At 41.9% G+C, this 22753-nt stretch overlaps 1 protein-coding gene across 2 annotated transcripts in view; it reads right to left on the bottom strand.

Annotated features, from left to right (window-relative positions):
* tmem198ab (transmembrane protein 198ab) overlaps positions 1-19303 on the bottom strand; it is a 49338-nt gene extending 30035 nt beyond the window's left edge. Inside the window, exons 1-2 of one of the 2 annotated variants that reach the window (XM_030070513.1) lie at positions 18975-19303; positions 5111-5206 (exon numbers count right to left, since the gene is read on the bottom strand). The gene's annotated coding sequence lies outside the window, so the exon portion shown is untranslated. The remainder of the gene's footprint in view (positions 1-5110; positions 5207-18974) is intronic. The other variant, XM_030070505.1, reaches the window with a different exon arrangement.
* Between the last annotated feature and the right edge of the window lie 3450 nt (positions 19304-22753).

The following is a 22753-nucleotide window of genomic DNA, read 5'->3' as shown; positions in this document are numbered from 1 at the left end:
TTTCTTCTTCTTTTTTCCCCTATACCATTATTATTCTTCTTCCCTTTCTGCCCGTTCCCCTTGTTCACACACATCTAGAACTGTTACTACGTCGCTGTTATTATTATGACTATGATTATTACTATTATTATCATCATTATTATGGAGAATGATCATCATTACGATTATTATTATGATAATGATCATATCATTATTACTGTTATTATATTATAACTACTAGTATTATCACAACTATGATTATGATTGGGATAATTATCACTATTGTTATTATTATTATTACTTTTCATTATTATCCTTTTGTTGTTATAGCATCATCATAACTATTGAAACTTACTTCATGTTATTGTATCGGTAATCGTGATGATGACATTATAATAGTAAAATACAGACGGGGGGGGGCGAGGCCGGACTGGTTTGGCTGAGGGTGGGGGAGAGCGGGAGCTCCGTGCCTGGCTCTCTGGGGGGGTGGTGGGGCCTCCGGTGGGGACAGGTGGCGGACGGGGTGGTCTGACCCTACCTCTCTCAAAACATAAATAAAGAAAATAACAATAATAAATATAAAAAATAAATAAATAAATAAAAATAAAATAACGCCAGTCCTTAGTAGGCAGACTCCCTCCCAAGGGTTTGGGAGTTGCCCTGACCAGGAAGAGGCACAGGAGGCTAGATCTGCAACGGGCCAGCAGCCACCTCAGGGTCTGGGTGCGGCCCAAGGCATGATCGGCCATAGACTAGAATGAAAATAATATCAAATTGGGAAGGGGGGGGGCTCTTTCCACTGCCGTCTCGCCCTGCTCCCGCTGGGGCTTCCGGCCATACTACTCGGGGCCCGGTGGGGGGGGCCTCATGCTCGCTTCCCTGATGCCCCGGTCTGGCCTCGCCCCTCATTGCAATTATATATTAGCAATTATTATTCTCGAGATTGTCATCATCACGATATATCGTCTTATACTAGATTATGGTATATATCATATAATAATGGATTACTATGTTATGTTATATTATATCGTATGATGCTATACTATATTGCTATATTGTGCTATATCACGTCATAAAGTGTTGTATCAGTTTGGATTATATTACATTATCTTATAATATTAGGCCGTATTATATTAAGCTGAAAGTACATTACATTATATTACATTAAGATATGCCATATTATATTGCATTCATGTATGTATGTTTAAGTATATATATAACCTTTTTTTTTTCTTTTCTTTTTTTTTCTTTCTTTTACTAATTAATTAATTAATTTATTTATTTATTTATTCTTTATACTTTATTTATTCATCTATTCTCATTATATTTTCTATACCATATTGGACGCAATAATACCATACCCTCTGTCTTGTCATGAAGCACATGCACACACACACCCACACACACACACACACACACACACCTATATACACACACCAATGCAACTCTATGTTGTTGTCTGTAGTGGTTTGTATTGTATGTCCATCGTCTGTACCTTATGTTCATTTGGTGCAATTTACTTGTCCCCCATTGTCCCCTTGCTTATGTCACCTTGTCTGTTGTCACTAAATTTCACCAATAAAAAAAAAAAAAAAAAAAAAAAAAAAAAAAAAAAACAAATTATGCAAACATAAGAGGAAAACTGAAGTATTCTGGGTGTTATCATTTTCCAATTTGCATTAACACTACACCGAAGTCAGCTCCGTGCCGCAGCCACAAGCCTAAAATGTAAATGCATTAGCAGATTGCCTGATCCAATTTAGTCATCATCGGAGTCATCAGTGTTAAGCTACTCATCTCTGCGCGGGGAGACGATTCCAAAACCCGATGTGTCACTACAAGCTGTGATCTAGACGCACCAACCCGCCGCTCTCGCTCGTCCGGCCCCCCGGGCGGTGCAGTTTGGACCGCGGCGGTGAGGCGAACGCCGCCGCGCCGTTTGTGTCATCCCTGAGAGGCGACCATCTGTCGTGTGTTTTTTTTTTTTTTTTTTTAATCTTTGGCATGGAGCTGATGTTTGTATCCGGAACGTCTGGCAGCCAGAGAGAGAGAGCAGGCAGGGGCTTCGGTGTCTTGCTCAAGGACACTTCAGCAGGACGCCTGTGATGTGTTGACGGACACTCTGATCGAACCTGAGAGCATCAGTGTGGTTTCTCCCACCTCGAGGCAGCCCTGTCCACCCAGATCAGCTGAAGCAGTTTTAATTTAATACTAATGTTATTTTCCTGGTTATTCAGACTGTCTGCAAACATCATGTGACCAAAATAACCCCTTATGAGCCTGGCCGTAGTCTGAGGTCCTCTGGCCGGGCCCTTCTGGAGGTCCCTTACTCTCATTTGGTCTCGAGAGGTGACCGTGCCTTTGCTGTCCGGGGCCCCAGACTCTGGAACGCCCTGCCGGAGGGCCTCAGGCAGGCAAACTGTCATCTTTTAAATCCCTTCTTAAAACTCACTTTTACCGTTTGGCCTTTTCTTAGTTGCTGGTTCTGTCTTTTATGGTCTTTTACTATTTTATGGGGACCCCTTCTGGTTTTATTGTAATTTCATTTTGTTTTATCCTCACTTCTATTTTTATTATTTTTTTTTATTTATTTTTTTTTAATTTTATTTAATTTTATTTTATTATTTTATTATTTTTATGTTGTTGTTATTTTATTTTATTTTATTTTATTGTGAAGCACTTTGTAACTGTGTGTTTTGAAAAGTGCTATACAAATAAAGTTATTATTATTATTATTATAAATTAATAATTAATAATAATTAATAATAAGTCCAGGGTAGGGCAGGGTACACATGTCCCGCATGTCATCTTGGTCTCTCCCATTTCATTATCAAAGTTCGCTTATGAAGTTAGTCTTGTGTAAATGAAAACCGTAGTGCTACTGTTATAAATGGCTGGGCTCAATTCTCAGTGGAAAAGCCAAGAAGACCTGTAAAACTGATTATAACTCCTAAATGATTTATGTAAGAGCATTAATATTACATATTAAAAGTACTGGGTTTAGATAATGAGGTAATTTAAAGCCTTTTTTTACACCTGAGGGCGTTATTATTTATCACGCTGTTGTTTACCTTGTTATCTCAAGGGTCTGCAAATTTCATCCTGTTACATTTAAGATTTATTAAAGGCTATTTCCATGAAATAAAAGAGCAACTTTGCTATCAAATTAAATGTAAAAACGAAAACAACTGGGGGACTATTATAATGCAGGTCCATGTTCCTGGACTCTCAATTCTCAGTATAAAAACCTAGAGGCCTTAAGATGACTGGTTTAAATTAGGAATGGGCCAATCTACTGAAATTCAACAAATCACAATAATAATAATAATAAAAAAAATGCATCTATGCGTATAATGGGGCAGAAAAATGAATATGAATGAACAAGAATCATCATGAATCATATTGGCGACATTTGATGCCGCTGCCAATCACGCCTTCACAAGCGCCACATCCAGATCACATTATTTGCATTTTGTAATGACTACATGTTTAAATGTTTACATTCTGGCACGCTAATGGCACGTAGCTCAAAAAATATAATGGACTCTAATGTGATTGTGTTGAATCATGAACCCTGTACTGTGCATCAAATTGTATTGTGAGATAAGCATCATCATCCCATCCCGAATTTAATAGTATGCAAGATGCTGGAATAAGATAATATGGGACATTGAAGACTTTTTTTAGACTTTCAAACACTCCATCATTACACATAAATCCCCGTTTCCATCAAAAAAACATCAACATTTTAGAAATTTATCCAGATAAGACAGCAGGTGGGTGTTTGGTGTCTCGCTGAAAGACATGTTGGCCGCCAAACAGACTGACACACTCAGAGTCCAACCTTTTGATTTCAGGACAGCGTCTCGAGCCATTAGGCGATCCAAGCGAGTGATGCCTTTAATGCCCGAGCCCCCCGTGCGGCGGTAAAAATGTAGCCATGAAATAAGGAGCCAGTTCCTTTTTGAAAGCCTCTCCCGTTTTGACTGAGGGGGGCTGAAGGACGTGGGCGCCACCATGGAGCACGAGCCAAAGAGGCGACACAGAGGGAAAGTGTTGGGCGAAAGGCAAAATCAGAAGGGGAGAGGCAAAAGAGGAGAGAGAGTGCGAGAACAGAAAGGAGAGAAAACGGAAAAAAAAAAAATGCCAGTGGCCTTCCCACCATGTTGTGTTACGTAACTGCCTCATAATGCATTACTCACTGCACTTCAGTCCCCTTCCAAATGCCTCTGCATTGGCACCGACTCACATGGCTTAAAAGAGAAAAAAAAAAAAAAAAAAAAAAAAAAAGCTGATGCACAAACCTTCATGTTTGCAAATGTCTGATCTCTAAACTGGTGCATGTCAACTAGGGTTGTGCAGTTAAGTGAACAAATATCAAAATCACAATACTGACTAAAGCCCGAGGGAAATGTAAGGGTGTAAAAAAGAAATAATAATAATGTTTTCCATAAAGGTGGTTCAGGCAGTTTTCTAAACAAGTAAATCTGGAAATTCATAGCATTAAAATAAAGGCTTTTTACCAAATTTTTGTGGGAGCTGCTGTCTTGGCTTTTTTGGGGAATATTTTAACTCCTTCAACTCTGATATTCCATTAATTTTTCCCCTAATGTAGCTTCAAAGATAGGAAAAAAAACACTTTTTGTCCATATTATATGACAGAGTCACATCCATATTGTGTATCTGCTGGCTGCAGCTTCATCGAAGCTCCATCACATTTATAATAAGCGAAATATTCAGAGCTATTGTTTCGTAGCCGTAGCATCACATCAAATAGAAAAGATCTATGTGTCTTGTGCCTCATTTTAGACACATTTCCCTGCAATGGAGTAAGATATATTTAGGATCTTTGGAAACCTTGGGATCTCTAGTAGAATTTAAAATACAGTTCTGTGGGTTTGACAAAAGCTTGGCTACCCAGTGGCTTAAGCATCTGCGTCTCTTTTTGTCTCAACAAGCCAATTGCTGGACCAATTCCGAAGCACAGAAGGAGAAAAGATGTAGAAGAAGTTGTGTCACAATTCCTATCGCTATCTTTGGAGCCAGTGACAAAACTACAGTCTGGACTTTCTGTCGTGAAGTCCAGTGGACTCGCTGCCAAATCCCCCCCCCCCGTCTCTCCTCCACTGACCTGAGAAATCCGCCGTGGGTGGCCTGGCCGAGCCGGCAGCATCTTCCCTCCTCATCCCAATCCCTCGCTTTATCCCTCTTCCACAGCATCCAAACACTTTAATGAGAAAGCGAGCAGAAGTACATGACTCAGAGGTAGCAACACACACTCTCTCCCTTGATCTCTCTCTCTCTCTGTGTGTGTGTCTGTGTGTGTGTGTGTGTGTGTGTGTGGCCGTCCAAGGTGACAGGCCAGTGGGCGAATCGCTGAAAAAGAGGCCTATTCAGGGGATGTTACGGAGTGTGACGAGCTTCGTGTTGTCACAGGGGACGACATCAGATCCGAACAGCGATGTGAGAGACGCGTTCGTCAATCGCCCTGCCGATAACCTCGCATGCCGAACGCCATCCCTCCGCACATGTCAATCAATAGCGACCGGGTTGCTGTGGAAACGTGACTGTCTGCAGCTGTCGGCAGGCACATGGGTGTGTATGTCCATCTGTATATGAGTGTGTGTGTGCATGTGCGTGTGTCACGTGGCCCGGACAGATGATGGCAGGCGGTCAGATCCATCCAGGGGGCAACGCAGCCGCGGCAGCACAGTACAGGACAAGCTGCTGCCATGAAGTCACAATGCAATGATTCACTTTTCAACGTGTTGTTCAGTTTTCCAAGCCAGAATTTTTTTTGTGTTTAATAACAGAATTCGATTACTTCAACATCGACAATTTAAAATGTACATGTGAAATAAGGCAAGTCTGACAGGCCATGCATTTTATCATGTAGGAAGTAGGAAGTTGTAATTTCTGACTTTAACATTAGAATAACAATAAACAGAAGCACGCGTGTCTGTCTGGGAAATTTCTCTGGACTTCGCTGACATTCGGTGAGTTTTGCGGCGCGTGTCTCGCAGTTCGGCTGTGTTTGCCGTCTGCCTCTTCAGTTCCCGCAGTGGCTCCGCAGGCGCCGCGGGCTCAGCCTCGGGCTAAACCTCTGTTTGAAGGCAGGCAACTCATGTAGATGAAGGCCGGGGCGAGAAGCGTCACCACTTAGCCGCCTCAAGGAAAACAGTTACACATGGACGCGGTAAGACTGAGACTAATCATCACCTGTTTATAAGACAGCGGCTTCTGAACACCAAGGCCAATATGATTTATGCTGTAGATGTCCGGCTGTTGTTATTAAGGGGATGATTATTATCCAACGGGCGATGGCCTCTGCTCTGAGGAGACTTTTCAAACATGACCTTTCTCCACGAAAGAGGCGAGCTAACCACTGGCCACCGGCGCTGCACCCATGACTCAAAATGTTTGTACAATGCAAACACCGTCCATCCTCACATGTTATTTCAATGCGGATTTAGCCACTAATCCAAAAAAAAAAAAAAAAAAAAAAAAAAAATAGAGTGAAGTGTAGATGAACCTATTTCGGCCTTACGGACAGATTCGTTTACTTGTTTTGAGAAAAGATCAGACGTACAGGACAAAAACGAGATTATATGACTGGCTCAGATGAATTTTATTTGCAGCGGTGGCCGGCTAAATCTAGACGGCGCTCACCCACAAACGCACGCCAGAGCGCCCGAGGATTAGGCACGACCGCTTGTGCCAGGAGGCTCAGGCGTTCTCACACCTCCTCAGACACTTATTGAGCAAACAGTTACATAACACCCGGAGTGAACGGGCGCTCCGATTATAAAACCGCATGTGGCTGCCGTCGTTACGGAGGGGAGTTCCACTGATTGGACAGAATGTGGAGAATCTCCTCATGGTGCCTCGGTGAGGAGGGGAAAGCCGGGATCCCCGACAGATAGAGACTCGGAGGAGGAGGAGGAGGGAGCACACTGAGGTCTTTGTCAAGTCCCTGGCTGTCAGACTTGGCCTGAGCTGGCCTTTGTCCCCCCCCCCCGCCCTCCAGAACACTGCTGAGAGGTTCAGGCCTCAACATTCAGAGGTCACCTCTGGACAAATTCAACATGCAGGCAGACCAAAGCAAAAACAGCAGAGGGACATGTGAAAGGTTTTCCGAACGTTCCCACTGAATATAAGCAGAGCAGGCACTAATGATTAATGTGCTGTGTTGTTTTGTCTTTATTAATCCATTCATCCCTTACTACAAAGTGTCAAAAATAACAAATGCTCATGGGAAGTGATCTGAGCCTCCATATCGCTCCCTCCGCAGCCAAAACCCCCCTAAAGTAATAATTTCATAATGACATAAGCGCAGACAGAAGACAATCGCAGCGTCTTAGTGACTTTATTGAAGCTGTAATCAGCAAATGTTTAGCATTTCTACATAGTAAATGACAAAAACCAGTCATTAGTTATCATTTGAATCAATTCTGGCCATCGACTTCCCGATTAATCATTTCAGCACTAGATAACAGAAATTTCCACCATCTGAAAATGTACACACTAAGGCTTTTTTTTTCTGAAAATGCTATCAATCATGCCAAAGTTATTATAAGTACTTTGGCATGGAGCATTCCACATACAGGGTAATTAGCAGTGGCTGCAGTTGTAGTGGTGCCTACATTCAGCGGGTGATTTATTTTTTAATAACGGGGCCGGCCCAATGGGAGCACTCATGAGCCCTGATGCCGCCAACCAGCACACGCACCCATCTCCACTTGCACATGGACGTTGCTGCAACATGCCTTAACCATAACTGTGATATTTTATCCACTTATCCTTCTCTCCCTACTACAACTGTCTTTTTATGATTGTATACTTAAGTTATGAGTAAATACACTTTTACATTTTATGCAGAGGACTGGGTCTATTCAGGCAGGGTTTTCTGGTGTTTCTCACAACACACTGCAAGCAGGGCCATTAGCTACATGGAGAACAGACCATGAACATCGTGCAAAACAACAAATACAACATTAAAGCCTCATATATCATAGAAATATTAAAGGATATTATAGGAATACTACAGGCAGCAGTGTGTCTCTGTGATCCTCTAGCAATTGCATGTTGCTACTTGTCAGTGGCTACAATATAGTAGAATTGAGTATTTATAGCATATGATATTAATAGTATATATGTCTGTTTGTGGTCAGCACCATGGATTTATCAACACACAGCACAGTGAGGCTGCTGATATTTCAGAGCCATGGTCGAGGCCATAGACTCTAACTTATAGATAAAGGGTCAATAGGTCAGACAGACTAGACTAACATATTCAATTAACCTCTGCCCCAGCACTCTCTCTGGATGGGGACATTAACAAGGGGGATGCATTTTTGGTCATTTTGCTAACAAGCAGGATGGCGACCCAAAGCATCAAATGTTTGCCCAAGTCTAAAAGAGAATTTGGTCCAACGAGGCTGCGTGTCAGGCATGAATTTGTCTCCAAATGCTAATGCTTCAAATGTTTCCCTGTTGGAGCTGCCAGGCACGACGTAACGAGCTCAGAGACATGAAACCGTGTTCATGTCTCCACTCTCAGGTCTGGACCTCAGCCAGCGTTCTCCGAGGCGCCTCCATGTTTCCCGTCTCTCAGGATGTGAGTGGGCGGATTCCAATAATGCCTCATTCACCGATTCTGAAGAACCCCTGCTGCCGGAGCGTGAATCAGTTGCGAGGGATTCATTCATTCAGAGGGAGAGGAGCGCAGACGCGGTGTGTGGTTCAATGGCTTGAGCAAGGCACTAACAGATCCAGGCACACAAAGCACTCTTGATAAATCAGCGTTTTTGTGTATGAAGGGTAGAAAATAAAGCCAAAGTCTCACGGGAAGCGATCAGAGCCAAAAGAACCCAAAGTATTTTTTTATGATTGATATGAACGGAGAAGAGGAAGCTTGGTGAAGCTGGAATTTTTGGTGTTTTTATGTGAGAAATGACTAAAAACATTAATCGACAGTCCTGGTTGTAGCTTGACCATGATGCATTTAATGACATCTGCATTCCACAAGACCAAGAGGTCAGAAAATGTAATCCACCCTCTGCACATAATCAATGTTCAATCAATCACCTCCACTGGATTTAGAGAGGTTTTCACACAACAATAGTAATATTTCCCATATTTAATAATCCTTACTTCAGTAACTGAGGGAACTGAAAGTACCAGAGTCTTTCCCACTCAGTCTGCTTAACCAAACTATTGCTTTCATTATTAAACTGGTTCTATTATCATGCACTGCTTGTCAGTATACTGTAGTCGTGCTTATGTTACACTTCCTTTTTCCTGCTGAGTCATGTTACTGTTGTTGCTACAAGGAAACTAAACTCCTCAACAAATTTCATATCTTACACCAACATTTCACATTAATATAAGGTTTGATGCTGCGTAAGTATTTTTGCAGATTGAATGCAACATTAAATAGTACAAATGTTTGATGCTGTAAAGTGAAATCACATTTGAGGGCAAAGGCGAAGGCACTTTGGGCCAGGCAGAACTCCATTTTTTTTTTTTTGTAAACAGTGGACTGAAGCATTTGCAGTCCAACAGCTGAAAACATCTGAGCCAAAAAGACAGACGCCTCAAAACAACTGTGAGAACGTTTCTACTAATATTTGAATCATTTAGCGTGTGAAACGTGGAAAAACAAAGCGAATGTCTTGAGGGAAGTGATCAGAGCACTAAGGAATTGCTTCCTTAGTCTGACTCACAGCAAAAAAAATGACAAAGTATTAATTACATCATGATATAAACACAGAAAATGAAGACAATCTTGGCATCTTAGTGTCCTTAGTGAAGCTGGAATCAGACAATGTCCTGCATTTTTACTCGATCAATGTCTAAAACGACTCATCAAACTTGTTGACTGGCTAATGGTGATCGTGACACCGGTACGGGGTTGAAAAGTCACACACGATGCGGCTTATTCTAAACTGAGAGGATTGCTTTGTTTCCATCTCTTCACTCGCACGCCAAGTCATTTATTTGCCTTAGTTGGGATCGAGGGGGGAAAAGCTCTGGCTGATCACTTGAGCGCGGCCTCTGGACTGTCAGCAGCATGCTAATCCTCGTCTTTGTGTGGCCTGAGAGCCGCAGATACAAAGATAATGAGATTCGTCTGAATATTATGTGGCCGGAGGCGAAGGCGGACAGTCTAGGCCCGCATTAATGCTACAAGGCCTGTTACAATCCCAAAGACCACACACACACACACACACACGTTTTCTCCATGCATCACTTCTAGGACAGCATAATCATTTGAAAAACAGACTTATTTTGAAATCCCTAGGGACTGGCGTTTTTCTTTTTTTTTTTTTTTTTTTTCTTTGAGGAAAAACTTTGCAGCGCTGTGCAGAATTCCTGGCCTGCATTTTAAGCGGTGCATTACATACAAAAAACTTTCACTCAACCAAATCAAAACATCTTTTTTTTTTTTTTTTTTTTTTTCAAAGAAAATGTCATAGCTTACATAGTTTGCACCTGGTTGCTCAGAAAAGTTTCATACGAAACCCTACACAGTAATTTCTTGAGGGGTTAAAAAAAAAAAAAAAGAAAAAAAGCATGATCCTGATAGTCACAGTGCAATATTTCCATAATGCAGAGGAGCACATTTTCATGAACAGCCACATATTCCGTGACAAATCCTCCTTTCATGCTGCCAATCACTGCATCAGCCCTGAGGATATCACATGCTCTCGTTTATGCCTCGTCTCCCTTTTCCAGCAGGTTCATGCCAGGCTCCGGGCTTGTGGCGGCAACGCTCAGGGTCCCTTGCTGAGGTAAACACCGTTGTTTGTCTCTTCTTAGCGGACTCGTCACTCTTATGTAACCGCCGCCCTCGTACAACAAAGGCCTCTCTTTTTCACACCGTCTTGAGCCTGCTCAGTTGGCCCTCGCACTCCACTGAACAGCCCCGGCCCGCCGCTGCCCTCAGGAATATCAATGACTTGTCCACCCGGAAGGAATGAAACACAAGATCACGGCTGAAACGGGCCGTTTTCAGGTGACCGTTTGACACCTGGAAACCACGCCGGTCCAGCATCCCAGCCGATCTGCGATGTTCCATACCAAAGATAGGATCAAATATGCAGATAGTGGACTCGGTGTCTCCTTCCTGACACAAGTCAAGGAACAGATGAAGAAGGAAGAGACGCGTCAAAGCGACGGCGTTCCAAAGTTGCATTGGTGCCACTGATACTTGAATTCATAGGACAAGCATGGAAAATCCCACTATACAGAGACTCATCTATACAACAGAACACACTTCACATAATGCAGACTGGTGGGTTTTGTCCAGTGTTCACATTATTGGTCCAAAACATCAGGAGTCTGTCCGGCAGTAACTTAAAACCCTACACGAAGCCCTGCTCTAGCCAAACCATGGATAAAAACAAAAATAGTGAATTTAATTGTCAGAGATTGACGTCACTGTCTGATCCCTATCCGTCCCGTTCTTTGTCCCACGTGGGCAGCACGGTGTAACATACATGCTTTATTTGAAAAGAAAGAAAGAAAAAAGAAAGAAAAGACAAATGGACCAAGTCACTCTGTGCTTCTCCTTTGTTTTTTTATGAGTCCATTTTTTTATTAGTCAACACCAAACATTTTTGGCCACTGGGTGGTACACACGGCTGATTCACGCTTCCCTAAGTACACTTAATTAGTCATTCGATTCACACCTACAGTCATACTTCCAGGTCAAGATGTCTACAACTGTATTTTGACTAGCTGTATCTTTGTTTGGCAAATCTAAAAAGGACAACGTAGATATCTTAAATTGTAATTAAAAGATATCTTTAACCAGAATAATGAGTAGAAAGAATTAAATTGTAGATATCTCGATATATGTAATTATAACTACTTGTCCTTTAATTGAAGGTATCTGCAATTCACAGATTGAGAGAGAGAGAGAGAGAGAGATTTATTAAAAGTGTGGTGTTTGAGAGAGGCTCATTTGGGAATGGCCTCGCTGTCAAAACAGTAGACTTTTTAATATGCGCTGTCAAGTCTCACCAAAGATATTCATAGGTGAGAATAAATTAATAAATTACTGTACACCGACTAATTTTAACTAGATAATGCTGCACGGTGCCGTCATCGGGAGCTTGCAACTGTTACTGGATTCGAAAGAGCGCAGCAGATGGATCAGACAGCCTCGTCAGGTGGATGCTGCCAGGCTCTCCCAATTAAGCATCTCTCCTTTTATCCACAATCTTTGTTGATACCAAAGGAACCCGAGGAGTCAAGCGAGGACAAAGACGCGCTGTTGGGGAGTGCAGCCGTGTCTGGACAGAGCTGCTCACTGCTGTTTAGGACACACTTTGGATTTTGCTCTTAAATTTTGACATTTTCATCCAAATTTCACCCGATTTTCATTTGACCAAACGGGCTGAATCGAACCACTTACTGATATGGGCTCATAAAATTGCTGTATTTTCAAACACAAATCTTATACAGCTAGTGCCTTAAATGACTGCTTGCCTGCAGCTGTACACATGAGGCTGAGGAATTAAAAGAGCAAAGCATCTGACATCAGCACTTAATGCTACATCAGAGGATAGAGACAGGGTCTGGACGAAAACGCTAAAGTCACATAATCATATCTAAAATCCATGCGACAAATTCATAAATAACACTCATGTCTTAATTAATATAAAAAGGCCTGACGAGGAAAGTAGTGCAGAATAAGGATGTAAACTGTCAGAGAGCAAGAAATGCCGGTTGAGAAAGGAGTGGTGCTTCCAGAGAAAGTGTTTCACAACATCTTGGGAACCTCAAAACCACCATGGTTACCAGCTATGATCATAATGGAGGCAGTAATCTGTTGAAGTGTGGATGCCTGATTTGTTTGGATCACATAAAGCGTCCGCAGCAAACGATAAATACAACCACCATGATGAGACGTGGCCCATTAGCCACAAGCCAAAAGCATTTGAACAAAGCAAATATTGACCACCTTGCTTGTGTGTGCGTGTGTGTGTGTGTGTGTGTGCGTGCATGGGAGAGAATTAAAACAAATGGATGCAGCCATACATATTGTGTGCAGCACAAACAATCACACGCTATACATACAGATGGCCACACGTGCTGTAATAACTCATGATCTCCACTCGCCCTTACATGCCAGCTCCAATAACACTGTGGCCCATGTGATCCCACAGCAGGGGGGGTCAGCTTAGCGCTCGTAGGGTTTCCAACGTGACAAGCCACTATCATGAACTCCCATCAATGCAATTATTTCCACTTTAATTGCCTCAGCCGCGATAGATAATGAAGCCTCCTTGGGCTGATAACCACCTATCGGGAAGCGGGCGTGTAGCCAAGAAACAAGGCAAAGGCGACCACCGAGGGTTGGAGGGTTTGGCGTTGCGGCGCTGAGCCACCCTTCATTAGGCGAAAGTGCTCGGATTAAAAAAGGTTAATATGTGTTATTCCTTTCGCCTAATGCAGCCAGATCGATAGTTGTGGGTATAAACCGCTCTCCCTCGAGGCAGCTACGGGATTAAGAACAGAATCTGTTATGTCTCCAGTGGAAAGTGTGGAAAATGAAAACGCGTGTTTGCATTAACACATGCCAACAAATCACATCTGGCTCCATCATGGAGACGTACTGGACGGTTGGTTGTAGTGTGGGTGCAGATGAATAGAATAATGCCATACATGGGGTGACTGTATGAAAACCGCCAAACTGGGACTCCCAAGTGTACCACATGTTTATGTTTGTGGATATGTATGCGCTTATACACCCACCATAGGTGTTTTCATCAGGATGGGGCACAATTACTTCAGCACACCTACTGAGCAACTTTCAGCACCACGGACAGCGCCTCAACAGAGGAAAAAATTGGTCTCCCAAAATCCACCAAAACCTAGTTTATTTGAAAATTGTATAACAATAGTGGACACAAAACACACGCACAAAAAAAATTGCATTGGTGTAATGTAGCATATGCACTGATCGCCAGATTCCTTTTCAAGTAAAACACAAGGTGTGTGTCAGTGTGGACAAGAGCAGGCTGCCGGCTAAACAGCTGACTGGGACACATTCTCTGTCAGCTACTTTTGCGACTGTTTTGACCCTGGCATCACTGGATTCAACGAAAACGCTGATCATTTCTGATGTATTACACGTCTGTGTTTGTTTAAAAATGTGGGAACATATTGTCAAAAGTAGAGGTCAGATAGTTTTAACCCTGGCACCGTTAGATTCAGCTGAAAACACCAAATACTTTTGATATATACCTGTATGTTCAGTTCAAACTACGGACATGAACAGCAAAAAGTTGGGACAATTTGGTAGTGAAAACAGGGACATGTGGGTGTTTTACATTTATTTGTTGGGAATGGGGACACCCAGCTTGAAACCGTGACAATCCCGCACAAACTGGGACGTCTGGTCACCGTAGTTGTACAGTGAGTAAAAGTGAAAGGTGTCATAGCGTAGTTTTAGGTAAACTCCAAAGCACTTGAGGCAGCCAAGCCTGCACGTTCAGAAACGCTAACAGCTGTTCCTAGCTGTATTTGCCTGTGAACTAAAACTGACCTCCAATATGGCCGCTGGAGGGCAAGAAACTCCACCTGAGAGCCCTCTGACAATGTAAAGATAGAGTACAGGTGATTGACAGCACCCAAGGGGAATTCCTTGGGATGAGGGCACGTTTTTTGGATCAGCTGTCAAATCTTGGAACAAAGTTTGTTCAAGCATGAAAGTTAAAAAAAAAAAAAAAAAAAGCAAACACAAAACAAGGACATATTGGAAAGCATTTCCTATTATCAGATGATTGCTTCATTTACATCATCATCCTCAAAAATGTTGCTTGTTTTTAATGAAATGCTTTAACTGTGACAGGTAAGAGAAGGTTTGAAGGAGTCTCTTAGTTTCCTGCAGTTGCCTGGTCTTCTGTGCCCCTGTCACCTACAACACTGAAGCATGCGGGATCTAATGTTTTAAACAGAGCGTCTGGCTTTAATAAGCCTCAGGATGGAGGCACACTGCGAGGTTTCCTGGACTAATTAGCTTAAGTCCCATAAGTGCGCGTATCATCGCTGCAGGACTCTCAGCAGCAAAGCCTCTAAGGACAAGCGTGACATGGATACGACATCTCCCACAGGTTTGCAGGTTGTTGGCAAAGTTTGCCGACACAGGCAGCTGAAGTGGGAAAGGGCTGCGTAAAGGCAACACAGCAATACTAACAACAGTGTTGCCATCCACAGCTGAGGTTAAGCGTTTCATCGGAAAGCATAATATATATTCATATATATTCAATGATATCACCATTTTCTGTACATTACTGCTACACAGTACTCAGTGTAAGTGCTATTTCATCAGCTTGGGGAACCTTTTTGGTGGCGGGATGGGTTTTGTGGAGCCCAAACAGTCAAAAATGTACAGGTGAAAAATTTCCGGCTGAAAAACGCTGCCTACTCAAGGAGTGCAAATTAGGGCGAGACAGTCACAGTTTGCTGGTATACGCTTAACGTCAAGATTTCAGCTGAGTTTGGACAGAACTTATACAACACATCATGACACACACATTCTAATGTTCACAGCTCTTTCAGTAATTTCACCACGACTTTTTTAACAACACGTTATGTGGTGGTGCCACAGAATGGATTAAAATGACGTCATTTAAAAAAACACTTTCCTTGTATCAAAGTGGATTCAAATTAAAATTGACTGGGTGAAGGTCGCATTGATTGGCCCATTGTCCAACCCAACCCCCTTCTGAACACCAAGTTTTTTGCTCTTTGTACTACCAGTTATTCATGTGTCCAGCACGACTATGGATCACAACTGACTTTGCATTGGCATTGTTTCCCTGGTGCCTACTCTGAATTTAAACCACAAATTCAGTGTGAAACAATATCCTGCTGCATCTTGCTGGTCTGTTAAGAGCGTCGGCGTGTATTTCCGAGTGATGGACAGGACAGAGACACTCATCTAGGCTGAGTGGATGGATTTACAGGTTAGATCAGTGTCAGGTTGCCCCACTGCTACAACAGGGATCAATAGGCAGCACACACCCATGTACACACACAAGCTTTCTCCGCACATTTGCTCTTTCAGAGGTCCATGCATTATCGTATGTATGTTCGTTTTGCATGTTTTGGTTGATGATAAATTTGACGCGTCTAGGTTGGCCAGGCAACATCGCAGCCCACAAGGTCACGTCAGTCTGTAGGTGATGATTATTATGAACAACCAAGAACATGATCTGACTTCATATGGTAGTGTTTTTCTGTACCAGAAAATTCCCAAACAATTTCAGGACCTCTGGCAAGATTTGCAAAACTGCTTGTTTAAGCATGTGATGGTTGAGTCTCCATGGCTCTCACTGCCAGCCTGAGTCACTGGTAGATTATGTGCTTATCTGACATTTTTTTCTCAGTGGAATCTGCAGGGTCCTCACTTTTATCAACCCTCTGGAATTTTGCATATCACAACTTAAAATGTAAATGTGTGTTTCACCTTTTCAGTGCAGCCAATAAGATAAGGGAAAAAAGATAAGGGAAAAAAAATAAAGAGAAAAGGAGAAAAAATTCGAACTATGCTACCCAGAATAGGAAGACAAATCACTTAAGGCCTTTTTCCCCCTACTTTCCTTGACCCATTAACCTCCAATTTTCCCTTAACTTTCCCCTTAAGTAGGCTCAAAGTCAGACACATTATGTTTCTGCAGATAAGCCCACCTTTGGAAGCAATGGCACTGAAGAAGCCAACCTTTTAAAGGTAAGAAAATAGCAGAATTTAATAACAAGATTCTCTCTCCTTGGAAGATTTTGTGAATCCGGTCCATAGAAGTCATGAAATTCCTGTTCCACTCTTTGAGAGTTTCCAGACCGGTATAAACAGCCCCGTCTGCCTCTGTCTGTCTGCTTATCAGATGATGTGAAAACAACAGCAGCCGGAAAATTCAGCCTTTCCCTTGAGACCGGGAGAGCTCGGATGTTGTCAGCGGGCCTGGAGATGCTGTCCTGTCAGTGCTGACCCACTGGTAGATACAAAGCGACAGGCCGCGCAAACACACTGTGGCATTTTATTCCCTCCAGCCTCGCCTGCCTGCCTGGGCAGACGGGAGGCCGGCCTGACGCAAAATGCATCTTACACAAAAGACAATGGAGCATCGGCGCAACGGCCTGCTGGAGGTTTTTAAATCAAGCAGCAACTCATGGTTTCTGTTGACAAGTAAAACAAAACAAAAAAAAAAATCCACTTTCAGCCTCTCTCCCTCGAGGAAGTGGCAGATCACCACTTGAAAGGAAAAATCCTCCCTCAGATGCTCTCACACTATTATTATCAGCCTGTGGTGTTCAACACATTCCAGGAGTTACCTGGTGACGAGGTGTTGTCATTTACTTTTTTTGGGTGGATCCACATTGCCTCAACCTGCCTCGTCTACTTCAGCTCGTGACTTCCTACATTTCCCAGAATGCCTTTCGTAATCTCCAGCCAGCAGACATACAGTGAGTCTTTACAGTTTTTTTTTGTTTTTTTTTAAAAAGTGAGCTTCACCGCCTAAAACTCAAACCTCAACATGTTGAACGTCGGTGCAAAAAGGCAGCCCTAGAAGGAAAGCCTAACTCTTTGATTGTGAGGGACTGACACCAAAAAACATTTTAGATCGCTGAAAAATTTTCCGATATCAAACACCACTGGAGCTCTAGATGTGACATCATCTTGTCTACAACTGGCCAGTTATCCAACGGAAAAATAAGAAAAATACACAAAAACGACAAAGAGGACCCAGACTTGCAAGATATATCACCAAAGGCTGTTTTTTAAAACTGAGATTAAACTGTGTCAGGGTGGATTCAATGGCTATGATGCACACATGGTAAGATTAAATCAGTGGCTTCTACATGAATAGCGTAGTTGAGGGGTTAATGAACTTAGTCTTGCCCAGAATGCCCCCAAACACACTTAAAGTCACAGACCCTTGTGACCTTTTACCTGAAGCTCCTATCAGAGAAGATTTTTGGTTTTGGACAACTGAGTGCAACCTCTCATTAGAGAGCAAATTCCCATATTATTCTCTCACTGTTCTGATTTTATCCCACTGAACTCTTTCCCCCCCTTATATTTCCCCTTAAGTAACTTCAAAAATATCATTTTTCCTCTACATTCAGCAACCATGCAGCTTTACACCAAATAGAAAATATCTACATGTCTTATGCATCAGCCACTGGACATAGTGGGGATCTTTGGGAACCTTAGGATCTCCACTAGAATATAAAATAAGGTTCTGTGGCTTAAAACAAAGCTTGTTTATTAAATGAGTGATGATTCCTCTGCCAACAGGACTGATAGGGTTTGAAGAGGGTAATGGTGAAAAAACTAGTTATCCAACAGCTGATCTAACCGGGCTGAAATGTCACAAACACACACACATTAAGTATGTCGATGCAAAGATTTCAGTTGTTGCTTATTATTATATGATCTGAATCACCGCTGAGGATTTAAATAGCACTCCTCATTTTGCTAGGGACCTATCCAACCCTGGGACATCCCAAAAAGCATTTAGGGAGCCATTTAACCGCGGTGTGGATATTATCCCTTGGCATGTACGCCTGATCCAAACGCACCATCTTTCTATCCTCAGCGTCAAAATCCCTCCATCCATTCATCCAACTCTGCCATAATGGGAGGCAATTGACTCTGACAGGCTGATCGACCCTGATGCGGCCATCCGGGTCAGTCATCTTCGACCTCAGCATCCATCCCACAAAGCCCGCTGACCCCAATTAAGACAAAAAGCAGGTTGAACACCCCTATTCCCCGCGCACACGCAACCACACGCTCAAATTAATCCCCTATCAGTTGGAGCAGCGTGATGTTTGAAAGCTGAGAAGTGTGTGTGTGTGTGTGTGTGTGTGTGTGTGTGTGTGTGTGTGTGTGTGTGTGTGTGTGTGTGTGTGTGTGGGTATGCCGTGTGTGTGTGATGGTCTCCGGGACAAAAGAGACGCACGGTGCGCTCACTCACCATCGCAAAGGCTCAGCTAGACGCGCCGCATCCGCCTCATCCCCGGCAGGTCGGATGCTGGGGAAATGGAGCTCCGGAGCGCAAAAAAGCACCGAGCATTTTCACCATTTTCAGCCCGATGCGCTTTAATCCCCGTCGGTCGGCGCCTTGCCTGCAGGGCGTTGGATTCCCGACCTGACTGCTCCTCCACAAAGAGAAAAAACTGGGACAGGGAGACAATAAGCGGAGTTACATGCTATAAATAAATAAAAGTGTGTCCGTGTGTGTGTGTGTGGTATAAAAAAAAAACTCTAACTGCAGTGTGCGCTCCCTACATCTTTCATTTCCTCCCTGTGTGCAGCCTCTGCTCGGGATGGATCTTATGCACACACTCCACAGCCTGGCGGGGAGAGGAGGCGGCCTGCGCTGCAAGAAGTGACGCACTCAGCATCTGACTTTATCCTCAACACCGGCTGGGTGCGAGCACGCGTTCAGGTGCAATCGGGGATATCGGAAAAAAAAAAAAAAAAAAAAAAACCTGTCTGGGATGATACTTTTGAGAGTAGCCAGTTACTTCCCTTTGGTGCTTTTTTAACTCTCCTTTGGGGTCATTCAGTGTTTAACATCTGTGGGCCTATAGGCCTATAGCCTACATAATTAACATTGTTTTGTTTGTTGTTTGTCTTAATTTAATGGGGACAAGTGGGTTAACATAAAATCAACATGATGATATATTTTCAGTATCCTGAACAAATTATATAATATATGAGAAATGTACTTAAATGTAATTACTCACATTTGCTTTGCTTGTTTTGGACACTGAGGAACTATAACATGTATTTATAATCTTAAAAAAGCCTCCCTCTGCTTTAGGGCCCTCACCTGACATAACCACACCTGTAGTTGTGTTAGAACCACAGATAGTTAATGTGACATTTGGGAGGAAACTCATGATTCCCACAAAAACTTAGAGGGGATGAGTGGTGGAGTTATGTTTTATTTAAAGGGCTATTTACATCAACAAGACACATAAAGTATAAATGCACATAAGCTTAACAATGAAGATTTGCATTGCTGGGGTCAAATTGACTCTAATTGATTAAAAAATGTCAATAAATTTGACGGTAACCGGAGAGTTACAAAGTAACTGGTTAGTGTTTTTACCCACAAATTTCCCCCTGGGGACAAATAAAGTATGATTGACAGCTTTTTGAATGTGCATTTTGGTGATGCCATCACTGCTGAGCGACTATCAACTCCTAAATGACAGGCAAGAAAACTTTCATTTATATTTATTGAAACACCTGAGACTGGCCTGATGTTTTCAGTGTGTTTGTTGTCAGCGATCAGATGCTTGGATGGTGGGAAGGCTGGTCACAGGCCAAGGAGGAGGTGCTGAATTTGGCCAAAACAGGGGTGTGGCAATGGGCGTGGCCTACCACAAAAAGTCACTGAACTTCCCAGTGGATTAATGCAACACCACAGCTTGTCCCTCCCTACTGAACAACATATTGACTTCATACACTGATGAGGCCACACCCACTCCAGTACAGGCCACGCCCACTTTGTTTTTTAGCACTTTGTCCAAAGTGACCATGTGGAGATACCCCACAACCTGTGATAGGTTAGTTACCACAGCAATGCCCACTGCTAGTTGCTCATTATTACAGATTTTTGTAAATTTAATATATTACTTGTATATTTCATAAATCCTCATTATATTCAACACCCTACTCTCTACACTCACTATTCAACTCACACTTTTTATTCAAATTTATTCATAACTTTATTCACAAACACCTTCTCCGCATGTTATTAGTCTTTTTTTCTTTATTCATTCATTTATATATATATATATATATATATATATATATATATATATACACACATATATATGTATGTATGTATGTATATATATATGTATGTATGTATGTATGTATGTATATATATATATATATATATATATATATATATATATATATATATATATATATATATGTATGTATATATGTATATATATATATATATATGATCCTCATGTTATCAGTGGCCTGTACACACACACACACACACACACACACACACACACACACTTGCATACATAATTGCAAAATATTCACAAGAAAATGAATTAAAACTGGAAACCTGAACTATGATTTTAGGATAATTTCCTTTTATTCACACAAAATCATTTGAGATAAGTTAACAACAACAACAACAACAACAACAACAACAATAATGATGATAATAATAATAATAGCCTAACAATGATAATAAAAAACTTTTCTGAAACCTGCCAGACTAACCTGGTGCGCCGTGAGGTAAGCGGACCAAAATATCCTGAAATAACCTTGAACAGTCTGGACACGAGTTCAGATCCCACGGCACACTCGTTATTTTTTACAGCGTGGGGCAGCGGCAGGCCGAGCATCACGGAGAGCAGCGTCAAGACTGATACACCTAGACAGACTCAGAAAGGAAGTGGACTGATTTTGCCTTCAAAATAAGAGGTTAAACTTGGTGACAAGACCGTAGAAATCTTTTTTTTTTTCTTTTTTTTTTTAAATTTATGTGGATAAAGGCAACTTTGAAGATAGAGACGAACCTCCTTCAGGTTTTGTGAATGACTGTGTCTTGTGATTTGGATATTTTAGTAAGGATGATACTTAGCCCTACATAAGCCCAATAGCAAACCTGGTAAACATCATCCTTCAGAATTACGGCCTTGCAGCCCACTAGGATATGAATATTTGGTCCACACATCCTTCTGAAGCTTAACTGGCTCACAGGTTGCAGCCGATCTTCACAACAAAATCAAAGTTCTGAGTGTTAATTGCAGCCTGTGTGTGAACGTGTTTAGTTTATGCTCAGGAAGGAAAACATCGCATGGAATCCCGTCTTCCATGCGCTGCCTCAAGATGCAAAAGCACGTAAATGAGAGGCAGTGGCATGACGGAAAAACTCATGCCATCCTGCATATAATCAGGCCTATATGGCTATAACAACATTCTGCAAAAAGGACATCGTTTAGTGCAGATTACTCCCTGTAATTTTCACTTTGCTTCTTTGTATCATATCTATATATCTATATATCTATATCTATATCTATCTATCTATCTATATATATATATATATATTATAAAATTATATTTTAATAATGCACAAAAAAACAGTAATAACAAATAAAAAAATAAAATACATATAAAAATATTAAATAAACACGAGATAAAAAAAAATAACAAAATAATAACAAAGTATAAACCACTAAAAAAAAAAATAAATGAATCAATAAATAAATAAATAAGTTGTATTTATTTTGAAAGTGCCTACAGGAAGCAATGCTCGTCATTCTGTTTGTCTTGACGCGGTGGTCGGGCTGTACCACGTCTTCTAATCGTGCAGGGCTGTCTGGGCTTGAGGCGACGCAGGAGGACTATGGAGGGATTTTTTTTTTTTAATTATTTTAATTTTTTTTTTTTTATTTTTTAATTAATAAATTGTGTTTGTGTGACATCTGAAGCCGTGGCGGTGTTAAAGTGCTACCAGAGCTCCATCTGAATCTTAAATGTGTTTCTCCATTCATCTCACAGTGACAACAGGCAGCTGTACGTTTTTGGTAAAGTTCCCCTCACCTGGATTCACCTGTTATGAAATCATCATTGGCGCTGTCTCACCTTGTCACCGGTAGGGGGCAGCATTTATGCATTTATTTGTAAATGAGCTGTCTGAATGTAATGCAAAATGGAATAATGGAATGAAAAATCAGGCTGTCACATTTCAGTCAGTTTATTAGGCTCGTT

The sequence above is a fragment of the Myripristis murdjan genome, chromosome 2 (assembly GCF_902150065.1).
Source record: "Myripristis murdjan chromosome 2, fMyrMur1.1, whole genome shotgun sequence".
NCBI classification, from domain to species: Eukaryota; Metazoa; Chordata; class Actinopteri; order Holocentriformes; family Holocentridae; genus Myripristis; species Myripristis murdjan.
The sequence above is the reverse complement of the archived record's forward strand: the minus strand, read 5'-3'. Positions and strand labels throughout refer to the sequence as shown.